This window comes from Panulirus ornatus, chromosome 45 (genome assembly GCF_036320965.1).
Source record: "Panulirus ornatus isolate Po-2019 chromosome 45, ASM3632096v1, whole genome shotgun sequence".
Classification (NCBI taxonomy): domain Eukaryota; kingdom Metazoa; phylum Arthropoda; class Malacostraca; order Decapoda; family Palinuridae; genus Panulirus; species Panulirus ornatus.
Window position 1 is genome coordinate 2,232,989 of NC_092268.1, and position 7,129 is coordinate 2,240,117.

Consider the following 7,129-nt stretch of genomic DNA (forward strand, 5'->3'; position numbering starts at 1 on the left):
CATAGGGCGTCATAGATAGATAGATAGATAGATAGATAGTGGCTTTGAAAATGATTTACTTAGACACTTTTTCTTGCCAAGAAGGAAAACGATCACTAAAATAAAACTTAACTTTCAATCATTAACTCAGTTATTTGTGGTGGTTGGAATCTTTTTTTTTTCTTTTAGATAATTAATGTATTTAGTAGCTCTGGTGTTATTTGTGAGTTTATTGATAATTGTATTGTGAAGTGTGTTGAACTTAGGTTGTACACTTCAGGGCCTTATGTGCCGACCCTTGATTTAGTGCCATGATCTAGCTGCTGACCTAGGCCCTTAGAACTGGGTCAGCCTCAGTCTGGGGTCAGACACCAGAGGGGTTGGATGGTTGTAACTGTCTGTCCACTCACCTTATATAGGCTTTTGTAAACTACTTATAAAATGACCAAAACAAAATGCTTTTTTGTTTATATTTATCGTTACAGATCATTAAATTTAATGGCTCTTTTAAAGTTATTTAAGTGTGGATCTTAGATCTTTTAGATAATCAGTTTTAAGCGTTTTTTTTTAGTTTATATCCTGATTTTTGATAGTTGATTTTAGTCAGATAGACAAGATAATGGCTTTTATCAGGGAGTCTTATTTCTATAAATGAAACATACACTTCCGTAAACAAATATTTATTGCATTACATTACATCAGTGACATAGGAAGATGGTGAAAAGGACATGTTTGCAACCTTGCTCACTAGTCCAAGTTACTAAAACAATGGAGATACAAAGGTTTGAATAATTGTCGATCTTTGTTTATATCGTATACTTTATTATTTTAAGTATGAATACATACATGTATACATTACCTATATTACATATACACTCATATTATTATAATCGCTGTTTACCTTGTCAGCGAAGAAGTGCCAGGAAACAGACGAAGAAAGGCTCATCCACTCTTATACAGATATATACATTGAAATGTATATGTATGTATATGTGGTGCATTTATGTGTATGTGGGTGGGTTGGACTTCTCGTCTGTTTCCTTACGCTACCTTGCTAACGCAGGAGATGGCGATTAAGTATAATAAACATGTTTGTATTTTGCATAATACATATCAAAGATTTTACTTTTTTTTCCAGATTCCTGGTTGATGCCTCAGGGATGGAGAAGCCTCAAAAGCAGTTAAGAATTTGCTTAGTGAGGCAAACATGGCTGGGACGACAAGGAACACTTGTTCAGCTGAAAACTTTTAGGCCCCGTTGTTCTGGGGGTGTGTACGAGGGGATGGATGTCAGAAGATACCAGCTTGACTGTGCGGGAAGACAGGTGGTCACAGATTGAGAAATAGATCAGAGATGTAGCGGGAAATAGAAAGTACTACAGCAAGGAACATGGCTCTGTATCACGCCGGAACTAAGTGATGATGATGACCTTACGTTATATTGCAACTGGAAAAGATCACGTTGTGGACCAACACAATCTACTGTAAGTAGGGTTATTGCACAGACAGATGGTAGACGAAACATAATTTATGCAGATTAGGGTCTTCCCTGGTGGTGTGGGTGCTGTAGATCTTATTGGTGATAGTAATTACTATTGCAAGTGTTGGCTTTTGATGCTTTACCTAAGACCTGAAGATGGTTCTCAGACAGCTTGTAATGGGTAACGTTAAACGCTTTCTTGCATGTTTACTTGTGACAAAATGTCAATAATATTTACATATCTACATAGGCTGTAGAAGAAACAGGTTTCATGTCTTTTAAGTGTTTCCACAATCCAAAATTGACCTAACCCAGTGTGCAAAAGATTTCTAGATTATGAGAAAACAAGCTAGATGATGAGCCTGGGACTAACGTCCAAACTCAGATTTGTACTTAATAAGATTCATGTATTACAGGACACAAGAAGAAAACTAGATGTACTGTGGAAAGGGGGATTGGACAGCTGAAACGAAGGTGGCACGTTTTGCATGGAGAAGTGACTCGGGGTCAAGACAGAACAAATCTATCATATAATCATGGCGTGTGTTGTTCTCCATAATATATGCAAAGAAGTGAATTTACACCTTTGAGATGAAGGCAAACTCGACATTTTTCTTGGATATAATTTGGATGCAGCAGCACACTCAAATCACTTAAACCCAGGAGATGCACCTCTAGGTTTGTGTTGCAGAGACTACTTTGCTAATTTACACTTCATGGCAGAACAGCGATCCAGTATCATACACACTTTTTCAAACTGAAAACTTAGTGAAGAATGGGCATTGTTGGCGGATAAAAAGATGCTTTGGAAGGAGGTACATAAAGTGTACAAGAGAACAAATGGGAACATCAGTGAAGGGGGCTAAATGGGGAGGTAACAAGAAGTAGTGGAAGTGAGGAGATAAGAGTGAGTTTTGAAGGTTTGCTGGATGTGTTTGATGATAGAGTGGCAGATAAAGGGTGCTTTGCAAGATGGTGTGCGAAGTGAGAGGGTCAGGGAGAATGGTTTGGTGAATAGAGAAGAGGTAGTTAAAGCTTTGTAGGAGTTGAAAGCCAGCAATTCGGCAGGATTGGATGGTATTGCAGTGGAATTTATTGAAAAGGGGGTGACTGTGTTGTTGACTGTTTGGTAAGGATATTCATTGTATGTATGGTGAAAACCCTGCGGATTGGGAGAATGCATGCATAGTGCCATTATACAAAGGCGGTAAAGGCAAGTGTTCAAGTTACAGAGGTATAAGTTTGTCGAGTATTCCTGGGAAATTATATGGGAGGGTATTGATTGAGAGGGTAAAGGAATGTACGGAGCATCAGATTTCAGAAGTGGTAGAGGATGTGTGGATCAGGTGTTTGCTTTGAAGAATGTATATGAGAAATACTTAGAAAAGCAAATGGATTTGTATGTAGCATTTATGGATCTGGAGAAGGCATATGATAAGAGTTGATAGAGATACTCTGTAGAAGGTATTAAGAATATATGGTGTGGGAGGCAAGTTGTTAGAAGCAATGAAAAGTTTTCATCAAGGATATAAGGCATGTGTAATAGTAGGAAGAGAGGAAAGTGATTGGTTCCCAGTGAATGTAGGTTTGCGGCAGGGGTGTGTGATGTCTCCATGGTTGTTTAATTTGTTTATGGATGGGGTTGTTAGGGAGGAGAATGGAAGAGTTTTGGAGAGAGGCAATTATGCAGTCTGTTGTGGATGAGAGGGCTTGGGAAGCAAGTCAGTTGTCGTTTGCTGATGATACAGGGCTGGTTGCTGATTCGGGTGAGAAACTGCTGAAGTTGGTGACCGAGCTTCCTAAAGTGTGTGAAAGAAGAAAGCAGAGTAAATGTGAATAAAAGCAAGGTTATTGCATTCAGTAGGTTTGAGGGATTGGTGATTAGCTATCATTTTTTTTTGGATGGGTTTTAAGGTGTCAAATTCTTTAGTAGTTATGGAGAGAATGAGCGAGGAAAAATTGGCAAAGAGGATATGTGTCATTGGTGGAGGGAACAAGAAGTGGGAGACCAAATTGGAGGTGGAAGGATGAAGTGAAAAAGATTTTGAGGGATTTGGGCCTGATCATACAGGATGGTGAAAGGCGTGCAAGCAATAGTGAATTGGAATGATGTGGTATACTGGGGTTGATGTGCTATCAATGGATTGAACCAGGGCATGTGAAGTGTCTGGGGTAAACCATGGAAAGTTTTGTGGGGCCTGGATGTGAAAAGGGAGCTGTGGTTTTGGTGCATTACACATGACAGCTAGAGACCAAGTGTGAACGAATGTGGCATATGTTGTCTTTTCCTGGTGCTACAGCATGGGGAGATTGTGGGGTGCTATTTCATGTGTGGCAGGGTGGCGACGAAAATGGATGAAGGCATCAAGCATGAATATGTAAATGTGTGTATATGTCTGTGTATGTAGACTTTGAAATGTATAAGTATGTATGTGTGCATGTGTGGACATTTATGTATGTCTGTGTGGGTGGGTTGGGCCATTCATTTGTCTTTTTCCTTGCGCTACCTCACTAACGCGGGAGACAGCAACTAAGTATAATAAATCATTATACGGTATACATTCCTTATTTGACAAAAGACATCACAAACTCCAAAGATGTTTCATAACCATATCATACCTTTGTCACAACAATCTGTGGATTGTTATAAATTATTTCTACCTGGGAAATCAAACACTCAGTTCTGTAAACATTTTTTTTCCAGTAAAGAAATACATTAACTTGTCCACACACTATGATTTGGAGATAAGAGTATCAGCAAATTATAAGTGAATCTGAGATGTGTTAAAAAGTTGTTTCAAAGAAATAATAGACAAATTATTGGTTAGGAATTTTAACTGCAAGTAGATTGCACTTTTGTTTTGCAGTTCTCTAATTTTTAGGTATATTTTTTTTGATAGATTGTCCCAAGTCTGTAGACGTACGCCTATGCATCAGCATTGAACCTGAAGGCAGGGATTCATGCGAGGACTGAGGTGGAGGTATCATCATGGTGCACAGCCTGTGGGAGAGAAAGGAATCAATTGTAAAATGTAAGTTTAAAACTTTGGCTGTAATATGAACTAAATTATAACCTCATTTGATTTACTAAACTTTAATACTTTTCTATAATACTATAAAAAGCCCTCTTGACTTAAGCCAAGTCATATGGGAAGAAATTATAAGTACATACAAATTTCAGCGCCACAAATGGTTACTTCTGGTGAACAAAGAAAATATTATACAAATTGCTAAACTAGTGGTATCCTCACACGAATCATTAGTCACAGAATCGTAGCTGAAATTCCTGTGATGCTTGGGCTGTCAGCACCAAGAATACCTGCTACTGCATGTGACAGGATCAAGCAGAGGCTTATCATGTAGTGGACCACCACCTGTAAAAATACATACAGCAATTAAGACAAATTCACAAGCATTGTATGGCAATAACTTAGCCTATGCAAGTCTTTTTCATACAACTTAGCTTATGCCTAACCTATTTCACATTGAGACTATGAAACTGTCTTATTTCCATTTTTGCTCCATAAAGAGCGACCTACTGGTCCTCCACTCTGGAAAGTGTTATCTGTTAGCCTCTTACAAAATGGGTATAGTTTCATAAGTTACTTATCTGTTTTACAGAAGAGCCTCTTATGAGTAGCAATCTTATTCTTTCCTGAGGATATAATGTTGTGATACCTCTTCTGAACCTGTTGTTCCACAGTTCTTGAAAAGCAGGGGAAAGCTGCATTTATCTGCTGTTTAATGCTCGATCATGTTTCCACTTTTGTTCTGGAATTAACCCCATCAGAGAATCCCCTGGTGACCTTCACCACTACCACCATTACCCCTACTGTGTCTCCAATGCTATCACCAACATTGTTCAGTCTCCACCCACTGAACCCTACCGTCCTAAGATGGTGGAGATTTATGTGTATCAAACTTCAATAAGATCCTGGTGTCAAAATACCCCAGTGTGGCCCTAAATCTGGAGGCGTATCTCTTGTGGAGTGAAGCGATGGTGGAGGGTGGTCACCTTGGTGAAGGAGGGAGGGAGGGTGGCATTGGTGGAGGGTGGAGACCTTGGTGAAGGAGGGAGGGAGGGTGGCATTGGTGGAGGGTGGAGACCTTGGTGAAGGAATGAGAGAGGGAGGGAGAGGGCAATGTGAGGAAGTGCTGGAGGATGGCATCTCAGAGGAAAAATGGGTATGTTTGAAGGAAAAGTGGTTCCAACAATGTTATATGGTTGCGAGGCGTGGGCTATAGGTTGAGTTGTGCGGAGGAGGGTGGATGTGTTGGAAATGAAATGTTTGAGGACAATATGTGTTGTGAGGTGGCTTGATGGAGGATGGCATTGGTGGAATGACTTGGTATACCAGGGTCAACATGCTGTCAATGGATTGAACCAGGGCATGTAGTTAGGAATTAGTTTCATTAAAGGAGAGACTAAGGTAAATTTACTGGTACTGACATTTTTCTATTTTTCCAGAACATTCAACTTACCTCATGATGGTGATATTCATATACATACAACTTGGCTTCAGCACTGGAAACAAGGAGCAAATAAAGGCTGTTATCCACACTGAAGCACTGCCTGGTCAACCACTCCATAAGCAGTCAAATGTTGGAACATTTCAAAATTCTTCGTCACTTTATTGTATCGGTATACCTGAAAATTGGAATTTTTAAGTATTCACATATTGCAATGGTTTTCAACTTTCGCGCACATACAGATTCCCTTACATCATTTTGTAAAATGCAAAAAAACCTCTGGTCAGTAAGGATGGATGATGAATTTGGCCATCTTTTTTAATATAAAAGTCATAGGAAAAAATAAGGCAAAATTCTTCCGTAACCAATACAATACTGTCAACAGGGTTCTAAGTGGGCAACAATGTGTTTTGTAAATATCCACAACTAAATTTTATAAATGGAACCAACATTCTTGAACAAAACTAAAGTATTTTTTGTAACAAGCTTTTTTTTTATGAACTTAATCTCTGCCCAGCTGAGAGCTTTTAAGGCCTCAAAGGCTAAGCAATTCCTACATGTCTCAAGGGAAGGTTTTCTAATCAGGAGCAAAGTCCTACACAAGATACTATATTTGCACCATGATTGCAACTTGATGTACCCTTGTTTTCCCACACATATCCACGCAAGTTTTTGCTAAACTTTAGTAAAGAAACAATGTACAATCACAGCATAAATTGCTTTTTACCCTGGGTGCAGTTGATATCAAATTGAATTCAACCTCTGCTCTCCTCTCAGTAGGGTTAAGTGGTCATTCATTATGGCAAGAGACTGGTATAGTGTCACTGATGGCTCCACCGATTCCCATACAAGGGAAGCAATACGAGACTAGTTGCAAAGGCTTTCTTCAGGATTTTTCTCCAGTTTGTCATATTGACACCTTAGAATTAAAAGTAATTTACAGTCTGATTGTACAATTTAACTAGTATAAAGGCATACTTGTCCAAATAAGAGGCAAGTGCAAAGAATTTAATATCCTTTGTCATAAAGTATGTTAAAATATGCTTTAGATATTCATTACCACATGAAAATAAATTGGTGACTGTGACTTCAGAATTTCATTTGTATGCCCTAACACTACTAGGAATAAAGAAAGAACTTACCAAGACTCCTGCTGTGTACTTTATATTATCTTCAAAGTGGGGATGGTCTGCAACCTTA

At 38.8% G+C, this 7,129-nt stretch overlaps 1 protein-coding gene and 1 long non-coding RNA gene across 35 annotated transcripts in view; one reads left to right on the forward strand and one right to left on the reverse strand.

Annotated features, from left to right (window-relative positions):
- The window catches only part of LOC139762987 (uncharacterized), a 492,364-nt gene that overhangs the window by 131,090 nt on the left and 354,145 nt on the right, over positions 1-7,129 (forward strand). For 22 of the 28 annotated variants that reach the window (XR_011715948.1, XR_011715952.1, XR_011715956.1 and 19 more), the window contains 3 exons: positions 1,118-1,463; positions 1,876-2,137; positions 4,360-4,491. The exons of 4 other annotated variants lie outside the window; for them this stretch is intronic. The gene's annotated coding sequence lies outside the window, so the exon portion shown is untranslated. Of the gene's footprint in view, positions 1-1,117; positions 1,464-1,875; positions 2,138-4,359; positions 4,492-5,927; positions 7,017-7,129 lie in introns of those variants that run through there. 2 more of the 28 variants (XR_011715965.1, XR_011715971.1) reach the window with 1 other exon arrangement.
- LOC139762991 (uncharacterized) overlaps positions 4,141-7,129 on the reverse strand; it is a 97,134-nt gene continuing 94,145 nt past the window's right edge. For all 7 annotated transcript variants that reach the window (XR_011715983.1, XR_011715981.1, XR_011715976.1 and 4 more), the window contains 2 exons: positions 4,711-4,833; positions 4,141-4,460 (listed from right to left, as the gene is read on the reverse strand). This is a non-coding gene — a long non-coding RNA (uncharacterized lncRNA). The remainder of the gene's footprint in view (positions 4,461-4,710; positions 4,834-7,129) is intronic.